At 41.0% G+C, this 19,557-nt stretch overlaps 1 protein-coding gene and 1 non-coding gene across 2 annotated transcripts in view; one reads left to right on the plus strand and one right to left on the minus strand.

The window, feature by feature from the left end:
- Tmem117 (transmembrane protein 117) overlaps positions 1-19,557 on the plus strand; it is a 470,864-nt gene that overhangs the window by 361,647 nt on the left and 89,660 nt on the right. The window lies entirely within an intron of this gene.
- LOC127668260 (small nucleolar RNA SNORA17) lies at positions 13,591-13,719 on the minus strand. Its single transcript, XR_007974041.1, has one exon. It is a non-coding gene; the product is annotated as a small nucleolar RNA SNORA17 (small nucleolar RNA).

The following is a 19,557-nucleotide window of genomic DNA, read 5'->3' on the forward strand; positions in this document are numbered from 1 at the left end:
GAATCACATTCTTGTGCATGAACTACCCAGTGTATTTAATGTAGACCTAAAATGTCATATTTTAACCTTTTAAATAAGAGGAAAGGAAAACTATACACTCACATGTTTCAACAAAGTTATATCCCAATTTTGGCCTCAGCTGGTTTAGCATATATCAGTATCACAAAATGCAATGGCAAATCATACTTGGATGTTTTCTGAGAGTTTCGGTTTTAATGTATACAGTGTAGAATTTTACTGCCTTAAATTGCTATGCATTCTTGGGTTTTATATCAAATGTAACATGTGGTAGGAATGCAATACATTCAAATTTAGTATGATGTCACAATCCCCTCCACAAGTAATCTAAAAGTATAGACAGTAATATTACATAATGCGAGCATTTTATTTTACCTGATTTGTTTCTGTGAATAACATTATTTGAAATTATTATTATTTTTATTTTAAAAGGTCTGTGTTTTACAGCATCTAATACACCATTGTTTCTACAGGTTGCTGCCTTAACTGTCCCAATGCTGCTAACCATTGGCTTGGCTTTAAGTCTTTTAAAAAAGAATTACAGTTCAGCTGCCATCTTCACCAGATGCCTACTGCTGTGCACTGATCTTTCTGTCTCCCAGATTCACGATAGGTTCTTACTACCCCAGACAAGTAATCTCAGTAACACTTTCCCACAAAAAGGAAGAAAAGCTGTACAGCTATTCTTAGCTGTCTGACTATATCTGTTTTTTTTTTTTCTCCCAGATCGGGTTTCTCTGTGTAGCCCTGTCTGTCTCTCCTGGAACTAAACTCTGTAGACCAGGATGGCCTCAAACTCAGAAATCCGCCTGCCTCTGCCTCCCAAGTGCTGGGATTAAAGGCATGTGCCACCACTGCCTGGTTTATGACTACTTCTTAAATGAACTAAAACCAACTAGCTGTGAGAGGTTTTTTTCTTCATTGCATTATTTGAGGGGGACTGAATGCCTTTTTCCAGATCTTTAGAGGTGGAAAGACCCACCTTTAATCTGAACCAGACCTTCAGCTGGAAGCCTATAGAATGGACCGGAAAGAAGGAAGCTTGCTCTCTTTGCCTGCTTGCTCTTTCTCTTGGTCTCTCTCTAGCAAATCCATTCCCAGACAATCGTCTGCTTTGACATTCTGGCATATATTGGCCAGCTGAGACACCCAGTATGAACAAATGCCGTATGCTTGGACCTTCTATTCGTAGACAGGAATTTTGGACACAGCCTCTAAGCCATTCTAATAAATCTGTCTGTCTGTCTATCTATCTATCTATCTATCTATCTATCTATCTATCTATCTATCTCTCTCTCTCTCTCTCTCTCTCTCTATGTGTGCATATCTATATATGTGTATATGTGTGTATATGTATATGTGTGTATATATGCATATATGTATATATATGTAGAATGTCTATGTTCTATAAATTCTGTTCCTCTAGTAAACTCTATTATAACATTTATACACGTATTAGTTAATAAACTTCTTAGGTAACAGAAGAAACTATACCCTAGAGGCAAAGAAGAGAGTGACTAGGCAGTATTGCACCCATGCGAGGAGGTTTTCTCTCATGGTGGCCTCAGGTCCTGATGCTCTAGGACCAATGTCTTGCATTTGAGCGGAGCCATTCATCTGCACTCTTACTGCTGATCCCGTCCTTTGCCTCTGCACTGTCTGAGCTTTATATGGGGATTGTCTGCTGTTCTGGGCTTGAAGCTCTGTCCTGGGCTCAGGTCTCAACACTGTACCTTATCTTTATAGCTATTTCCTGTAGTGGCAGACACTGCCTATCCTGTCCTTGACTCCCTGCTAGGATTGTATCCCCAAAGGAACAATAACTTAGAATTATATTTGCTAGTAACATCAGATTTTGAATTTTTTCTCTATAAAAATTCTATCATCGCCAGAATTTCCACTGATATTGGAGCAAAGTATATTACAAATTTCATTGTAAACTACTGTCCTGGGTACCCTAAAATTAAATCAGCGACTCCCAACTAGGTCCTGCTGAATAGTCTCATTTCTAGCTCTACACCCTGAAACAGAATATCATGAAGGAGGATTTTATTGAACATTTCCTTTACAGAATAATAAGATATGTAATTTCCATGAGAAAATACCATACTTATCTTTTTTAATGAAATATATATATAGTACACATTTCTATTTGAAGCTTGAGCTGGATTTTTTTTTCTGCCATAATCTTTTGGATGTTATTGCTGTAAGACATACTTTTGTTAAATTTCAATCTCTTTTAGAAAAATCATGATCTTATTTATTTAAATCAAATAGATTAGAGAAAGTGGGGATTATTAATACTTATCACCTTTTTGAAAACATTGAACATGTTATAATATTTTGTGTTAGAATGTTAATTACCATTTTCTAGTAATTTCTTCATTTTAGCCTAGCTTTTAATTTATTTCCACAGGTACTGTACATTTTGAGTAGGCAAGAAGTATCTATTTATGAGCAAAGTACATCTATGGCATAATTTTTTATATTTTTTATTATGTGCATGCATTGGGTAAATGTATGTGCAGGTATTTGTGCAGTTGTGTGCAAGCCTGTGCATATTTGCATATGCCTGTGTGCCTGTGTATGTATGCATGCATATGTGTATGTGCATATATATGTGTATGCATGTTTGTATGCATGTGCATGTATATATGTGTGTGTGTGTACATATGTGTATGTGTATATGTGTATGTATCTGTGAGTCCATGTGTATGTGCATGTGTGTTTTCATGTTTATGTTCACGTGTATATGTTCATGTGTGTGCATGTATGTATGTGCATAAATGTGTGCACATGTGTATGTGCATTGTGTGCATGTGTGTGCATGTATATGTGTTAGTCTGTGTATGTGCATGTGTGTGTTGCATGTATGTGAGTAGACCCCTGTTATTTGCCCTTGCCTTGTTTGAGACAATCCTCTTGTTCAGTGCTATGTCTGCAAGGCTGCCTGATCTTTGAGCTGGGGATTCTCTTTTCTTTGTCTCTCATCTTCCTTTAGGAGTTCTAGTGTTAGACAAATGGTGTTGTAAAGGTTCTGGACATTCTAACTGAGGTCCTATGCTTGCATAGCAAGTGTGTTACTATTGAACCATCTCAGTCCTGTGACATCCATTTTACACTTGTCCACATAAAGCCTCCCAGGGCTTGTAGGAGTCTCCCATTCCTTCAGTATGTTTTCAAATATTTGTGCTCATGTTTTCACCTTGGTGTTAGCTCTTGTCATCATCAATTATACTGCTTATAATATATGAATACACATACCTTTTGTAATGTCTTCTCTGTTTCTTTCAAGAGTCCCAAAATGTGTAGTGCCTATAGCTGATTCTGAAGTTTCATTCATTTATACAGTTATTTTCTTCTTCCCTCATGGCATATGGTGTGTATTCTAGAGTTATATTTTTAACATTAAGGCATCACTAGGGAAAAAAGATTAGAGTGTTTTGACATTTCCTTTTATTTAAACTCTTATAGGAGAAAAATCAACCTTGTTAGATGAAAGATTCTATATTTATTTAAAGTCTTTGAAGAAACATTAAAGATGGGTTCAAAACATTTGTAATTACATTTTACCTTGAAAAGCTCTTCACAGTTCAAGAGACATTGTTCCACTAAAGCTGCTCAGTGAGGAGATGCATTTCCTTGAGGATGCTATGCAGACATTGTCCACAAGCCGCCAAGACAGCAAGGTGAATACTGAGATAGACAGCTGACTCCTTCAGATCTTACAGTGACCTGCATTTCCTGGCATAGGAACCTCTTTCTGCACATAGACGCTGAGTCCTTCACAAGTGTCTGAGCTGAGACATGCAGTGTGTAAGGCACGCTGCCCACAGTCCAAGAGTCAATGGAAAAACACAAACAGTAGAAAGCAAGTTCACCAACTGGTTCTGCATTGTAAGGATAAGAATTTCAGTATGTTGAGTTAAAGAAACATTGCTAGAATTAATGCCACAGTTTTTTTAAAAAAAAAAAAAACTCATACTTTTGGATACATACCTTCTTTGTTTTTCATGCCAACTATCTTGTTTATTTTGTGGTCTTCCCAGGTCGGGGCAGCCTCTCCTCCCCTCACCCCTCTTTCATCTGTTCCCGCCTCCTCTCCCATCTCCTTTCCTTTCATATTTTCTTTTCTTCTCATTTACTCTTTTCCTTTCAGTTTTGGGATTAGTTGTTTTCTTGTGCTTTGGGGATGGCATCTCACTGTGTAGCCCAGGCTGGCCTTGAACTTGGCATCTTCTAGCTTTTAGCTTCAAGATATTGAGATTTTAGATGTACGCCCTGCTTGAGCAGTTTGTGTGTGTGTGTGTGTGTGTGTGTGTGTCTGCATGAGTTTATGTGGATGCTATGTGTGTAGGAGCCCATGGAAGCCAGCAGTAGGGGTAAGATCTCCTGGAACTAGAATTACAGGCTGTTGTGAACCACAGTGTGGTTCTGGGATCTAAACTCGGTCCTCTGCAAAAGCAGCACATGCTTTGAACCTCTGAGCTACCTCCCTAGGCCCTTGAGTTTTTGTTTTACTAAGGAGTGGAGTTTCTTATTGTGATTTATTTATTTATTTATTTATTTATTTATTTATTTATTTATTGATTTATACATCTTGACCACAGTTTGCCCTTCCTTCCCTCCTCTCAGTCCCTCTTCTTCTCCCCTCACCTGATAACATTGCTCCTCTGTTCCTCTTCAGAGAAGGTCAGGCCTCCACACGACATGTGTCAACCAGTCATGCCATATCAAATTGCAGTAAGACTAGGCACTTCCTCTCCTTTATGGCTAGCCTAGGCAATCTAGTAAGAGAAAAGGGTCCCAAAGGCAGGCAACAGAGTCAGACAGCCCCTGTTCCCTCCCACTGTTAGAAGGCCCATGAAAAGATCAAGTCACATATCTGTGACATGTGAAGCAGACCTAGGTCAGTGCCACGCAGGCTTCCTGGTTGGCGTCTCAGTCGAGTCCCTTGTGAGCCCAGGTGAGTTGACTGTGGGTTTTCTTGTGGTGTCATTGTCCCCTTCTGTCTCCTTCAGTCCTTCCTCCCATACTTCCATGGCATTCCCAATCTCAGCCTAATGCTGGCTGTGGGTCTCTACAGCAGTTTCTATCAGTTGATTGGTGAAGCCTCTCTGGTAACAATTGGGCTAGGCATCAATCTATGATATAGCAGAATATTGTTAGCAATCATTTCATTGATCTTTTTGCCAGTTGTGTTTGGTTCTACTCTATTAGGTCTCTGGACTATCCAACCTCTTAAGTTATATATTATTATAGCTTTTAGCACTAATCCCTACAATGTACTGAGTATATTATGTACATAGTTGTACTTTCTATACAACATACTACATTTTCATGTAGTTAACATAACCTTTTTTATCCCTTTGTTATAAGGTAAAGAAACCCAGCCTAGATTATTCAAAATTTTCAATGTGATGGCCATGTACCTGAGTCAGGATCAAAACCACTGTAAGTCTGCATGGTCCATTCGCCTCTCACTATACACCTACCATTCAAGCATTCTGGGAAATCTGCTAAGGTATTGACTATTTCAAGGACTACCTGAAGTCAACTGATGTTTTATGGTAATGAAAGTTATCACAGTGATTGTTGCTGAAAGCAACACAGACTTCTCCAACCTTAAGAACAGCAAAATTATTGTGTAATCATTTTGTATGCTTCAAGTGATCGTACATCTTTACAGATGGTCTCTTATCCAAATATTCCTCTGCACACACTTCCCAATACAGTGTCTAAATAGAAGTGCCAATATTAAAAACTAACATTACCAATTGTGTAGTGTGTGTGTGTGTGTGTGTGCGCGCGTGTGCGTGTGCGTGTGTGTGCTCCTGTGTGTTTGAAACCAGAGGTTGATGTTGAGTGTGACCTCCTTTTTATATTTTGAGATCGTTTGTCTCACTGAACCTGGAGCTTGTACAATCTTGATCTGCTTAGGCTGATTGGCCAGTGAGTTCCAGGGACCAGCTGGTTTCTGCCCCCTCTCTCCTGTACTCAGACCACAGAAGTACCATAAGGCTTGGCTTCTCATTTCTAGTTATTTCTTTTATGTGAGTGTGGGGGATGGGCCCACACTTACGCTTTAGTGGTGTGCTTTACTCAATGAGACATCTCCTCAATCCCAGCAATTTTTGTATTAAAAGTTATTTGGGGGAATCAAACACTAGGTGTTTAACATCAAGTTAGAAATATACTGGTTTAGAAAAGGACACTATCAGTTCTCCTCCAGAGTCCATGACTAATCTATCTATGGCTAGTTGGACTGCTTTATAGCATCATTCATAAGTTCCCTCCTACTAAGCAGGCCTAAAGTCCAGCTGAAGCTCTTACTCCTAGTCAAAAATTCATCATCATCATCATCTCCTCCCCTTCCTCTCTTACTATCCTCCTCCTCTTCTCCTTCTTCCTCCCTTTCAGGAAAAGGCTCCATAATGATCCACAAGTGATCAGAATAGAGATAGGGACTCTGGGATACCCAGCCCCAACTGGTACATCTGTAACACAACTCCTAGCCAAAGATTCAGGTAACATCATGGAAGAGATGAATGGAAAGATAGTAAGAGCCAGAGGAGCAGGGCACTGTCAGGTGGTGTCTTTCAGATAGGGATCCTGCACTTATGGAATCGGTAACAGTACTGCTGCCTAAATATTGCCAGTGTAATGGTAATACCAGTTGACACGCCAGTGAGGAAAGCAGAAACTGCACAAAATCCCACCCACAGATGGAGAGTTAAAGGCATCTGAATGGCTTCTGAGAGAGGAAAGCTCTGTCTCTTGCAGGGATGAGCTCTCTATAGGTTAGACAGATTACCTGCTCCTAACTGGGTCAGCTCTAAACAGATGCACATTAGAGCAACACTTAGTGGGTCCAGGATCTGTGTGTGTGTGTGTGTGTGTGTGTGTGTGTGTGTGTGTGTCTCTCTCTGTCTCTCTCCCCTCCCCCCACCCCCGTGTGTGTGTGTGTGTGTGTGTGTGTGTGTGTGTGTGTGTGTGTCTCTCTCTCTGTCTCTCTCCCCTCCCTCCGCCCCCGTGTGTGTGTGTGTGTGTGTGTGTGTGTGTGTGTGTATGTGTGTGTGTGTGAACTTGAGAGAGAGAGAAAGGAAAGACATGGATATTTTCATATACAAGCACCACATTTTCTATCATGCCTTCCTCTGTCTCTTCCCTCCTGTGTCTCATATTCTCAAATTTAAATCCTCTTATTAATTAAAAAAAGAAATGAAGTAAAAATAATGGGCAAACAATGGGTTTAGAATTTACTACTTGGCATAGAGAGCAAAAAAATGTCTACTTGGAGTATAGTTTTTTGGCTATTTTGGTGATCAGGGTTAGCCTTGACAATTTGCATTTCAGAAATCATGAAGGTGAAAGGGAAAGCGACAGGCATCTTTGCATGGATTGGGATTCTGACTTTTGTTTTAAATGATCCCCCATCCCCCCTCACCCCTTCCTGATTCTGCAGATGAGAAACACCATCATTGGTCTCGGCAGCCAGAGAAGCAGCCATCTGTTAAACATCTTAACCAAATTCCATAGAGAAAAAGCAAGAGACTGTTCAGACCTGGGTCTGTCTCAACCACTAATCTTTCTATATCCCACTGGATGCAGAGTATGAAATAATATGTAGACATTCCAAATCTGAAGGTGAGGCCTTTATGAGACTCAAAGATTTTAGTAGAATAGATAAAAAGCTCTATGATATTATTAAATAATTGGATCTGTTTGGTAGGGCATTTGTGTAGGCTTAGATTTTTCAAAGCCTACTTTATTTAGGGGTCTTTAACACTACAATCTTCCTTCTAGCCCACCAAGAAAAGGTAAGGGAGAAAGGTGGTAACAGGACACTGGGGTCGTGGACCTATTTAGAAGTAGTTCTTTAGAGTGATTCCAGTCTTCTTTGTCAGGATATCAGTAATATAGGCCAATAGCAAACACCAAACACGAATCAGTAGCAGTGGTTTGATCTAGAAGAAACCTTGAGGCTCTGGCAAATTGGCATTGAAGCTACAAGAAGCAGCCAGAATACCAGGAGAAGTTCTTCAGTGGGTTTCTCTCTACCAAGTCATGACAACTGAAGATCAGTGAAGACCAATGAAGCCTTCCAGTTGCAAAGCAAGGCATCCTCTCGCGGTTCCTGGGGTTCTATTTATACTCTTTCCAAACATCATATGCCCTCTCAAGTGTAAACATCTCCAGCAGAACATCATATGCCCCCTCGTGTGCCTGCTTCAGCAAAACATCCTCTCACAAGACAAATCTCTCATGACACACCCAAGTCTCCAAAGAAACCAGAAATTTCTACATCACATTTGCTTGAAGGAGTGTAGTCATGTTTAAAAATAAAGCCTATGTAAACTGTATTACACTGGGCAGTAATGGCACATGCCTTTAGTCCCAGGACTTGGGAGGCAGAAGCAGGTAGATTTCTGAGTTTGAGGCCAGCCTGGTCTACAGAGTGAGTTCCAGGACAGCCAGGGCTACAAAGAGAAACTCTCTCTTTAAAAAAACAAAACAAAACAAAACAAAAAAAGAGTTTTACTTAAATACTAGGAAGTTACACAGACCGTGCTGTGCTGTTCCCTTGCTGGGTCTAAGGGTGATTCTATGGAAAAGGCTACTTGCACATCTCTCGCAGGAGGATGTGCTTGGCAGGGAACTGAAGTGGAGAGCATAAGGAAAGTAACAGTAGCCGCTTACTCACTGAGAAGGTAGTGAGGCAATACAGTAAGCCCTTGCTATTTAGATGGTATATGAATCAGAAGGACAAAGCTGCCCCCAACCACAAAATACACAACACAAATGCCACCAAACTGACAAAAAACAGGTCACAATGTTAACTATGACAATTTGTCAGATTACGTTAAAGGGATCTAAAATAATTAGTAATGGTACCTAGCAGATGTGACAGACAGCCTGTTAGCATGTACTGAAAATTTTGAGTGTTTTTCAGTAAATGCTATTTTAAACCACACAACCCTAGCAATTATTCATAGATATTATATGTTGCTTCAGAAGTGATGGGACTGGGATTAGAAACTATAAAACCTGCCTTCTAGGGATGGAGGGTAGGGCGGGGATCAACCTGTAAATATAGCTTGTCAAGAGGTGCCGTGGGTTGTCCTGAGAAAGAGTACTTCGGGGTTTTCTTTTACAAGGAAGTGTAGAGCTCTCATTACTGAGGCATAAACTGAGCTCTGTATTACAGCAAGGCAGCTCAAAAATGATGGGGGAAAGGCGATCCAAAGTCCACACAGTAGGGTGTAAGCTTTGATGTTTTAAAACCTACTTTTAATAAGGATTCTCAAATGCTTTGACCCTCTTGTAGCCCACCATCCAATAGTTGGCGAGAAAAGATGGTAAATAGGACAAGGGGATGTGGACCTGTTTAGATGGAGTTCTGTGGGGTCATTCCAGTCTCCATTGTCAGGATACCAGCAGTCCAGTTCAGTGGAGTCAGGATACCAAACATGAATCGACAGCCAGCAGTGGTGGCATGATCCAGCAGAAACAGCCAGGCCTCTCTCAAAAAAGTGAAGATCAGCGAATATGCAGGACACTTCCAAAGAGGCACTGCCAAGCTAGCTATGTAAGCTCCCCATTACTGTCCACTGGGTCCTGTTTATACTCTCTCCAGACATCACATGACTTCCCATGGGTCTTGCCTTAGCAAGCACTGCTTGTCTGTATCACCTGATGTATCCAGACACTCCTACGTCAGCAGGGTACAGCTCAGTATCATTTAGGACAGGGAGCAAGAGGTACACCAAGAAGGAGGTTTGTCATCTTGTCCTGCAGAGCTGAGGCCGGGTGGGCTCTGTTTCAAGTAAGGAAACAAGGAGGACAGCTTGTTTTGAGTTGAAATATCCTTTTGGTTGCTTCATGGAATATTCATGATAGGAGGGAGGAATCCAAGCACTTATTCCCTTTGTGTGAGTGTCAGTCTCCCCGGTAAGGGACAGGAAAGAGTAGCTTAGATTCATTGTGTGTAGTAGAGAAAGAGACAGTGATTAAATTCAGCAAGTGGGGCTGTTTTTCCCCCAAACTTTTTTCTTCCATTGAGGGGAGATTGTTATAGAATAAACGTTAAATATTTTTGAGAACACAGTACTTGAAAAGCATTTAATACATCCCTAATACCAGGAAACCCCAATCTCTGCCACTTGCTAAGACATTATCATCATCCTAGACAGTGCTCAGGAAATGTCCTCATTCACACCAGGGTCTGACAGACATCAGTCTGTGTTCTCTGTGCATGTCTTTACCAACTCTATATATGCCACATTAGTGATAAAACACACTGTGTAATTATCCGAGGTTAGCTTCTTTTACTTAGCAGATGCCTTCAAAATTTGCCTGTGGGGAATGATTTTCAACAACCCTTTTTCATTCACAATAAGCACTTCATCAGTTGATTGATATTTGAGTTATTTCTATTTTTTGAAGAGCATAATTAATTTTACGTAATTAATGATGTAAAATGCCCATGTTGACCTAACTGGATACACATTCACATATAACTTTTCTCCCATATCCACAACTCAAAGAATGGAATGACCACAATCATTACATGAAGACTATATTATCATATCCAATGTTTATTCCAATCCATTTATTCTTTTATACTTTATGTTTGGGTGCTTTGTTTATTTAGAATAGGCAAATTCACAATCTGGGTCAAAGGTCGGTCCAACCATCAGCCAGTCAGGTTTGGTACTGGGCAGCTCCCAGAAATAGAACTTTGAACTTATTTCAGGACTGCCCAAGACCCAGGCAGGAGCCAGCAGCTGAGAAGGAACACAATGGTACAGATGTCACCATCTTGCCCTACAGGCTCAGCCTCTTTTCTGAGTCATTTCTATTTTTAAAGCTAATAAATATTACTACTATGAACATTCATGCAAACGTTTTTATATGTTTTTATTTCTTTGGGATTGAAATGGCTGCAAATAGAACTCAAGAGCAATGTGAACACGTGCGGCAGCTTTTACCTCAAAGGAAGGAAGTCTGCTTGTTCTAGAACCAAATGTTCCACAGACCATGAGTAAAGAATTATGTTACTCCTAGAGTCTGTGTTCCAGCATGGTGACAGTTTTATGAAGTTTGTTTAGTGTCAGATGAAGAAAGTAAAGCAGCAAGACTTTTTTTTTAAACGCATTAAGGCAAGCACGGGGAGGGCAGGCCACACAGATTGGTGGATTCCACTCTGCTAAGGCCTCAGATCCTATGTGAGTACATCTGACTTTCGCTTTGGTCTAACTCTAGGTTTTAATTTCTTAGTTAGTGAAAAGATTTTAAAAATCCAATCTAGTATATTTTTGGTAATGAAATACTTTTGTTAACATTCCTAAGAAAAGATCAATACTTAATGAAACTTTTTTTTTGTTGTAAACGGATAATTAGGGTTCAGAAAATGCTTTTGTTAACAAGCATTTGCTTTCAATTGGGTTCATTAGGCAACCAAAGCAGGTTAAATATTTTTGGCATTTTTTTTTCCTATTGATCTAACTACATGTTTATTATCGGGGAAGGCAAAACCACAAGGAGAGATCTTTGTAATCTTTGAAATGAGCCTTGCATCCAATATACCGCAGGTATCCAAAAACTAGCTGCAGTGGGGTTCTTTTGGATGATCTCATAGAGTCAGAATGGGATACTTAGCAATGATTCAACATCTTAAAAAAAAAAAAAACACCACTTTTCGTTGGCTCTTTGTGAATTTCACATCATGTACCCCAAGCCCGCTCGTCTCCCCCTCCTCCTATACCTGCCTCCATCTTGGCAACCTCCCCTACCAGCAACAGAGAAAAAAGATCTTGTTGTGGAATTGTAGTGTATCACACTGTGTCCCACAGTATGCCCCTTTGTCCACCCTTCTTTGCTTGTAAATGTTCATTACAATGAATCGTTGGTCTGGTGTGAGACCTCTGGCTTCTGCTGCTCTATCAATACAAGAACCTCACTGGGACTCCTCTTGGATATCCTGCTATTGCCCCGTGTCACGTGTCATGGAGATCCTGCAGTTTGGGATCTGTAGGACCAACCCCTTTATGTATGCTCCAGTAGGTCATACATAGGGGAGATGATGGGATGGGCCAAATACAGCCCTATATCTGGGCCCTGTGTCAGCCTGCCAGCTCTCCCATACCCACAGCACTGGGCAAGCTCTCTTGCCCTGCCATCACTGGTCCATCCAATGCCACGGCCAGCAGGGAGAGTCAGGTCTCCTGAGCTCATGCCCTCTCATCCCTGCCCACGCCATCAGGGCCAGCTCCACTGTGCTGCCCAGGCAAGGTTCAGGGTTTACTCTCCCAGTGCTGTACGCGGTGAGGGGCAGGGCCCGCTGCTCTCCTGCTGTCATATCCTTGGGGCCAGCTCACCCACAGCCTCCACGTCTAGGGCCAGCTCTACCTCACTGCCTAGGTGAGATGCAGAGCCACTCTCCCATGTGTTGTAGCCCGCGAGTAGACAGGGCCAGTTCTCCCACTCTCGTGAGTCCATCTTGTCATAGGTGGTGAAGGATGAAGGAGGGGAAGGGGGCTCTGCTACTGTACAGAAGAGAGGCAGAGCTGCCTCTCAGGCGCACACTCTGAGGCGGGCTCTCTTGCAACCCCCATATCCAGAGCTACCTCTACTATGCTGCTCAGGAGAGATGTGGGGCCTTCTCTCCCAACTTCTGCAGTAGATGAGGGGCAGGGCTTGCCCTCACTCTCTGATGACCTTGGGGCCAGGTCTCCTGCCTGCTGTATGTAGCAAGGGGAAAGGGGGCCATTTCTCCTTCTCCCATGTCACCTTCCAGCAGACCAGTGGCAGGGCCAGGTTTCCAGCCAGCATCATGCCCTCTGAGTCAGCTCACCTGTATCTCCACCACCAGGGGCAGCTCTACTGTGCTGCCCAGGTGAGATGCAGGGCCCACTCTGCAGGGTGCTGGAGCGGTGAAGGACAGGGCCAGCTCTCCTGCTCTCCTGCCTCCAAGGCCAGCTCTGCCACAATGCCCAGTTGAAGGGTGGGCCAGTTCTGCACGGGCCTCAGACATCAACATGTCCCCAGGTGGCAGCCCAGACCAGAGACATCCACCTGTCCTTTGGTGGTAACCCCTGCTGCAGGGCCCTGGACCCAGCCAAGGCCCCTGATGACAGCACAGGCCAGGACACCACCATGGTCCCAGGTAACATCCATCACCAGCTACTTACATCAGGCTGTTCCTCACTACCCTTGAGTCTTTAGTTCTGCCTCTTTCCGCTGTACCCACATCCTCAGTTTCTCTTTCTCTTCCATTTCTCCAACACTTACTTCCTCTGCAAAGCGCTGGCCTGGTGGTCATCTCTGGCAAGCTCCTTATCCCCACGATGCTGGAATTGTGGTCACCTTGGGCTCACCCATGTGACCCCAGGCAGGGGTCCTCAGGCTCACTCTGCCAAGGGTACAGAGCCCCAGACTTGTCTTGTCTCCACCTAGCTCCCCACCCTGGGAGCCCATCCAGGCCTGTACAGCAACAGACTGGTAGGAGTCTCAGGCTAGAACTCCGTTTGGACCTCCTGGTGCTGGATTGGTTGCCATCTGAGGCTTGTTTTTCCAGGGAATATCACTCAGATGTTCGAGGGTCAGAACATGGAGCACAGATATAACCTTTGTTCTCTCTCCCTCCTCCTGAGGCAGGTGTGACACAGCAGCCACACCTGCAGCGCCTCTAGGGGTAGATGATTCCAACATCTTGACCCAATAGTCTGGTTATAGGTCCTGCCTTAATTATTTTACTCTCCTGTGAATACTCCCAAATGAAAGATCATGAAACAGCTCTATTAGTCTCTCCAATGTGACCACATGATTAACTATCTTCTCTTTGTCTCCTACTGTGTGTCTTTAATTGGCATATTAAAATAGTAACCAAGCTTAATTGGTAAGGCTGTTGGAGCTTTCCCACCCGCTGCAAATTTTTCCCTTAAAACTCCCTCTCCCTCTCCCCCTTCCCCTCCCCCTCCCTGTCTCTTTCTCTCTTGTTTTTTTTTTTTTTTTTTAGTTTTTATTTGGTATTTTTTATCTACATTTTAAATGATTTCCCCTTTTCTGGCCCCCCACTCCCCGAAAGTCCCCAAAACCCTCTTCCCTCCCCCCTCTTCTCCCATCCACCCCGTCCCACTTCCCTGTTCTGGTTTTGCCCTATACTGCTACACTGAGTCTTTCCAGGGTTTCTTCTGTGTAGTCCTGGTTGTCCTGGAACTCACTCTGTAGACCAGGCTGACCTCTAACTCAGAAATCCGCCTGCCTCTGTCTCCCAAGTGTTGGGATAAAACACTTGTTATACTACTCACTGAAAAGATTTTGGACTTGACTTACCAATTATAATTTACACAAACACTTATGAAGCAATTCTCTATAAAGCAAAGGATATCCAAATACAAGCACATGGAAACAATACATACATTTACATCACCATATACATTTCTTACAATTAGGCAAAGTGTTGAAGAACTTTAAAAAGAATTAAGGTGAGCACAGGTTTGGCTACTTAGTTCTTTTTAGGACATAAGCTGACAAAATCAAAACGACAACAAAAAAAGAAAAAAGAAAAAGAAAAGAAAACCCCAAAATATCCACAAATACATGAAAAGCAAATAGGATTAGATTGCTGCTTTTTTGTGTGTTTAATCAGCAGAGGGATGGTGAAGTGGTTTATCACATAAAGCAACTGCCAACAAGCCTGAAGACCTGAGTTCAATCCTCAGGACCACATGGAATGAAAGAATGGATGGGCTCTGTCTTAGGGTTTTACCACTGTGAACAGACAGCATGACCAAGGCATCCCTTATAAGGACAACATTGAATTGGGCCTGGCTTACAGGTTCAAGGTTCAGTCTAGTATTATCATAGTGGGAACAGGGCAGCATCCAGGCAGGCATGGTGCAGGAGGAGCTGAGAGTTCTAAATCTTCATCTGAAGGCTGCTAGCAGAATGCTGGCTTCAAGGCAGCTAGGATAAGGGTCTTTTATGGCCCATGCCCACAGTGACACACCTTCTAATAGTGGCACTCTCTGGGCCAAGCATATATAAACTATCACAGCCTCCCACACAAGTTATCATCTGATCTTCACACACACACACACATACATACTCACAAATGCATATACATACACACGTATGTATACATACCTAAACACATATACACCCATACACACCATGGCATATATTATATTGGTAATTGTAAACACATACACTAAATTAAAAAAACCTTTAAATTATAACCAGTCAGTCAGCAGAGAGGAAGATGCTATACCATCTGTCTTTTTCAGTGTCATATGGGACAAAGCTTTTTACTCTGGCAATGTATAATAGCTATAAACTATATTTTTTGTGCTTGCTTGTATAGCTGAACTGAGAAGAAAAGATATTCAAAAAATGAGAACACAACATTATAGAAGCTCCCCTTCTCCAAACATTGTATACTGAGAGTACTGAGGAACTGTGGCTAAAGTCTCCTTTAATGAAGCTATAAAATGTCCTAGATGGTCTCTAAGATCCTAGGGTAAACTGAGTGTGCTTGCTGTGTTTTGAGTCCAGAGCTGCTGCTCTGGGAGGGTGGTTTTCCTCTCTGTATCAGCCTGTTCTGCACATTCTACAGGAGAGGAGAGAGGCCCAAGATACTGTTTGACCCTCATGTGTTCTTTCCTGGCTGACCCCATAAAGTCCCACTTAACCCAGGAACCCATCTAACGTAGGAATGGGGTTTGGATGAACTTACATTTTCTTTTAAATCTTTGTTGCTAGTGGATGGCATTCATTTGACATCCCTGCCAGCAAGGTAAAGCTTTTACTTCCTCCACATCCCACAGTAATCCTTGTCTAAAGCTTTTATGTTAGATTCCTCCTCCTAAGTGTGATGTTCCCTCCCCTGATGGTTTTGATTTACATTTCATTTATGACTAATACCACCACACACCTTTCCACTTACCTGCTGGCTATTTGTAAACATGACTTGCTGTGATATTAAAATTCTTCCCCCATTTTAAAATTGGATTTAACAAAAAACCCAATTTAAAATTGAATTGCTCCCTTTTTTGTGACTTACAAGAATTCTTTCTGTTTTCTGCATACTGAATCTCTCATTTGACAAAGATTGGCAAATGTTTTCTCCCACCTTGTAAGTTCTAATCTCATTTTCCCTTGCTGTACTTTGAAGCACAAGACACATAAGGATATCTTTTGAAGCACACAATTTTAATTTAGATGCAATCCAATATATCTGTGTTTTTGCTCTCTGTATATCGCTTCTAAGAAGCAGCCACTGAATTCAAGGTGGCAGGTTCTTTTCTGAGAATTTCTTCTAAGAATTTTATAGTATCCTTTATGTTTAGACCTTTGATTAATTTTAAATTAATCACTACACACACACACATACACACACACACACACACACACACACACACTATGATGTCATTTGTGATTCCATTGCTTTGGTTGTCTTTCGGAGTTGTACTAACTCCATAGGAAACACTATTTTTTCCCCACTAAGTGATGTTGGCTCTTTCCCAGAATTCAGTGGGCCAAAGACAGATTGGTTGGTTTCTATTTTCTCATATCCATTCACTGAATTCCATATATATGCATACACATATATAATATAAATGTGCATATTTAATATATATGCTATATAAATATATAATATATGATATATATCTATATAAATATATAGGAATGTATACCTATATATTTATATATGTGTACATACATATATATATTTATATTTACACATCTATCCTTGTGCTAAGTATCCCTTCAATTTATGTATTAATTTTAGGAAGCACTTGTTAGTTTCTTCTAATAAGGCAACTATCATTTGAATAAGGATTATACTATGTAAATGTATCAATTTTGGAAATACTTCTACCTTACCTATTAATTCTTTTAATCTATAAACATGGAATATCTTTTGGTTTACTTGAGGTCTCCCTTAACTTTTTAAAATCTAATTATTTTAAGTTTTAGGGTGTGAGTCTTGTAACGTTTGTTAAATTTATTACTAAATGTTTTATTCTCTTTGAAGAGACTACAGTATCTTTCTTAATTACATTCTCAGATTGTTCACTGCCAAGGTGTACAAATTCAATTGACTGGACTTCATTTTGAGACAGGTTCTCAATATATAATCTACTGTAGCCTCAAACTCTCTATGCAGATCCAGTTCCCTCACACCTGGGATCCTCCTGCCCCAGCCTCTCTGACGCTGTGATTATAGTCACGTGCCACTACATTAGGCTCTGTTTGTCTCTCGAGAGAGCTTTACGAGGGTGTATTTGGTGCACATTTACTGACCATATTGAATGAACATGGCTGATAGTTGGGAGGCTAGTGCACACCTGGAGGAAGCCAACCATGACAGCCTTGCCACAAACCCGTCCATCTCCTGCAGAGCTTGGCTCCTTCCTGCCACCTGTTGCTTTTGAACAGGAAGTACAGGTTACAAAGATACACTCCTTTGTCAGTTGTGTTATATAGTATCTTCATCTATTACACACATATCCATTCATCCAACAGTGGCGCAGACTGCAGGGGATCTTGGGGTGCATGTCTCTGTGGTGCACCTCTGTAGTGCACCTCTCTGGGGTGCACCTCTCTGTGGTGCACCTCTCTGGGGTGAACCTCTCTGGGGTGCACCTCTCTGGGGTACACCGCTCTGTGGTGAACCTCTCTGGGGTGCACCTCTCTGTGACATGCTGCTAACGTTTTTCTGGACATGTATCCCATAGTGCTTGATCATGTGACTTTCCTTTTGTTTCTGTTTCATGAAAAAATTTTAATTTGTTGATGTATGACATTCATTGATCAAATTACAAAGATTATGATTACAAAGACAGAAATCTTTATAATGTGACCTTGTCTCACTGTTTTGTACAATTGAGCAGTGAGATATTCCAATATTATATGAGTTTTCATTTTTTTATGAGATGTACTCTATGAACTTTTCAGATTCTGTGTTTATCAGTCTTTGGTTTTGGTAAGGCCAGCATCATGGAACAGTTTTTTCCCTTTTTCTCTTTTGTAAAATATTTGAGAAAATTTACTGATATCTGATATCATTTCCTTTTTAAAGGATGGTAAAAATCACAAGTGAAACCTGTGTATGCAAGGCTTTTCTTGGTCAGATTTACCATCACCATCACCACCATCTTCATCAGATTCTTTATACAGTAGATTCAGCTGTATTTTCCTCTCCTCTCCTCTTTCATGTCTGATAGGTTACCTTTTTGTAATGTACCATCTAAGTTCCATTTTTGTTTCTTTTAGTATATTTTAAAAGTCGTATTAAAACTGATTGCCATAGAAGTTAATAATTAAAATTATAACTTAAAACACCGATGCTCAGATTAAATCAGATTTAATTTTTTTCTAAAGAGAAGTGTTAAATGAAGTCCAGTTATCTATTCTGTACGGATTCTACCTTCCTTCTTGTACCTTGTCTTTCCAGAACATGGTCCCCTAGACTTTCATTCTTTGCCATCTTCAGATCTGTATTTTCACCCCGTATGGTTAAGATTTATATTTTTACTAATCTCTGAGATGTGAAATGCAGAACCAGAGTTCATTTTCTCCAGGAATCTGGAGAGTAGTCTCTGTGTTTTGTCTCTTCCACAGAATTTCTGCTATTCTTTAACCAAAGATCACTTGGTTGCTTTATTGCTTCTGTCTCTGTTTCTGTCTCTGTCTCCATCTCTCTCTCTCTCTCTCTCTCTCTCTCTCTCTCTCTCTCTCTGTGTGTGTGTGTGTGTGTGTGTGTGTGTGTGTGTGCTCGAGACCCTGTTCTGTTACCTTGTGTATGCACATCCTCTCTGATATGCCTGATATGTGTACTGTTCTGTTTGCTGTGCCCTAGTGTTCTGAAACGTGATGGAAGGACATCAGTTAGTAGACCTCTATTATGGGGCATGACAGCAACCTCCCGTCTATACAACCTGTAAGATTTTAGAATTATTTTTTATTTACAAGGCAATTTGTGGGGATTTTGATCGAGCATGAAGCTGTAGATAATTATGTCAGAACTCACATCTTAGCAATATTGAATTTTCCTGTCCAAGCCTGGGAAGTTTTCCATTTATTTAGGTGTCTTGTTTTTATTAGCATAATTTTATCATTTTCTTCATGAAGGTCTGTTCTATATCTTGATATATTAACACCTAAGTAAGAGTATTAATCTTTTCTAGTATCAATTGGAACATTCTTTCTTAATTCTTAAATTCTTTAAATTTTTAAAATTTAAACTCACAAAAACCAAACCAGAAGAACTGAGAGGAAGAAGGTATTTGTGGAGGTTTATAAAAGTGGAGGGGCTGAAAAGAGAGTGGGGTAACAGTGATCAGAACACACACATACCTGTAGAAAATTGTCATTGAGCAAGCTTATGACAAATAACTTATAATAAAAACTTACAACATATTAATCTTCCATATGACACCTGCAGAGAGTTTTTTAGAACAGGTTAAGTGTCATCTAATGATTTCTTGGTTTCCACAAAACGTTATCTTTATCTTTTGATTTATTTATCAA

The sequence above is a fragment of the Apodemus sylvaticus genome, chromosome 17, assembly GCF_947179515.1.
Source record: "Apodemus sylvaticus chromosome 17, mApoSyl1.1, whole genome shotgun sequence".
Classification (NCBI taxonomy): Eukaryota; Metazoa; Chordata; class Mammalia; order Rodentia; family Muridae; genus Apodemus; species Apodemus sylvaticus.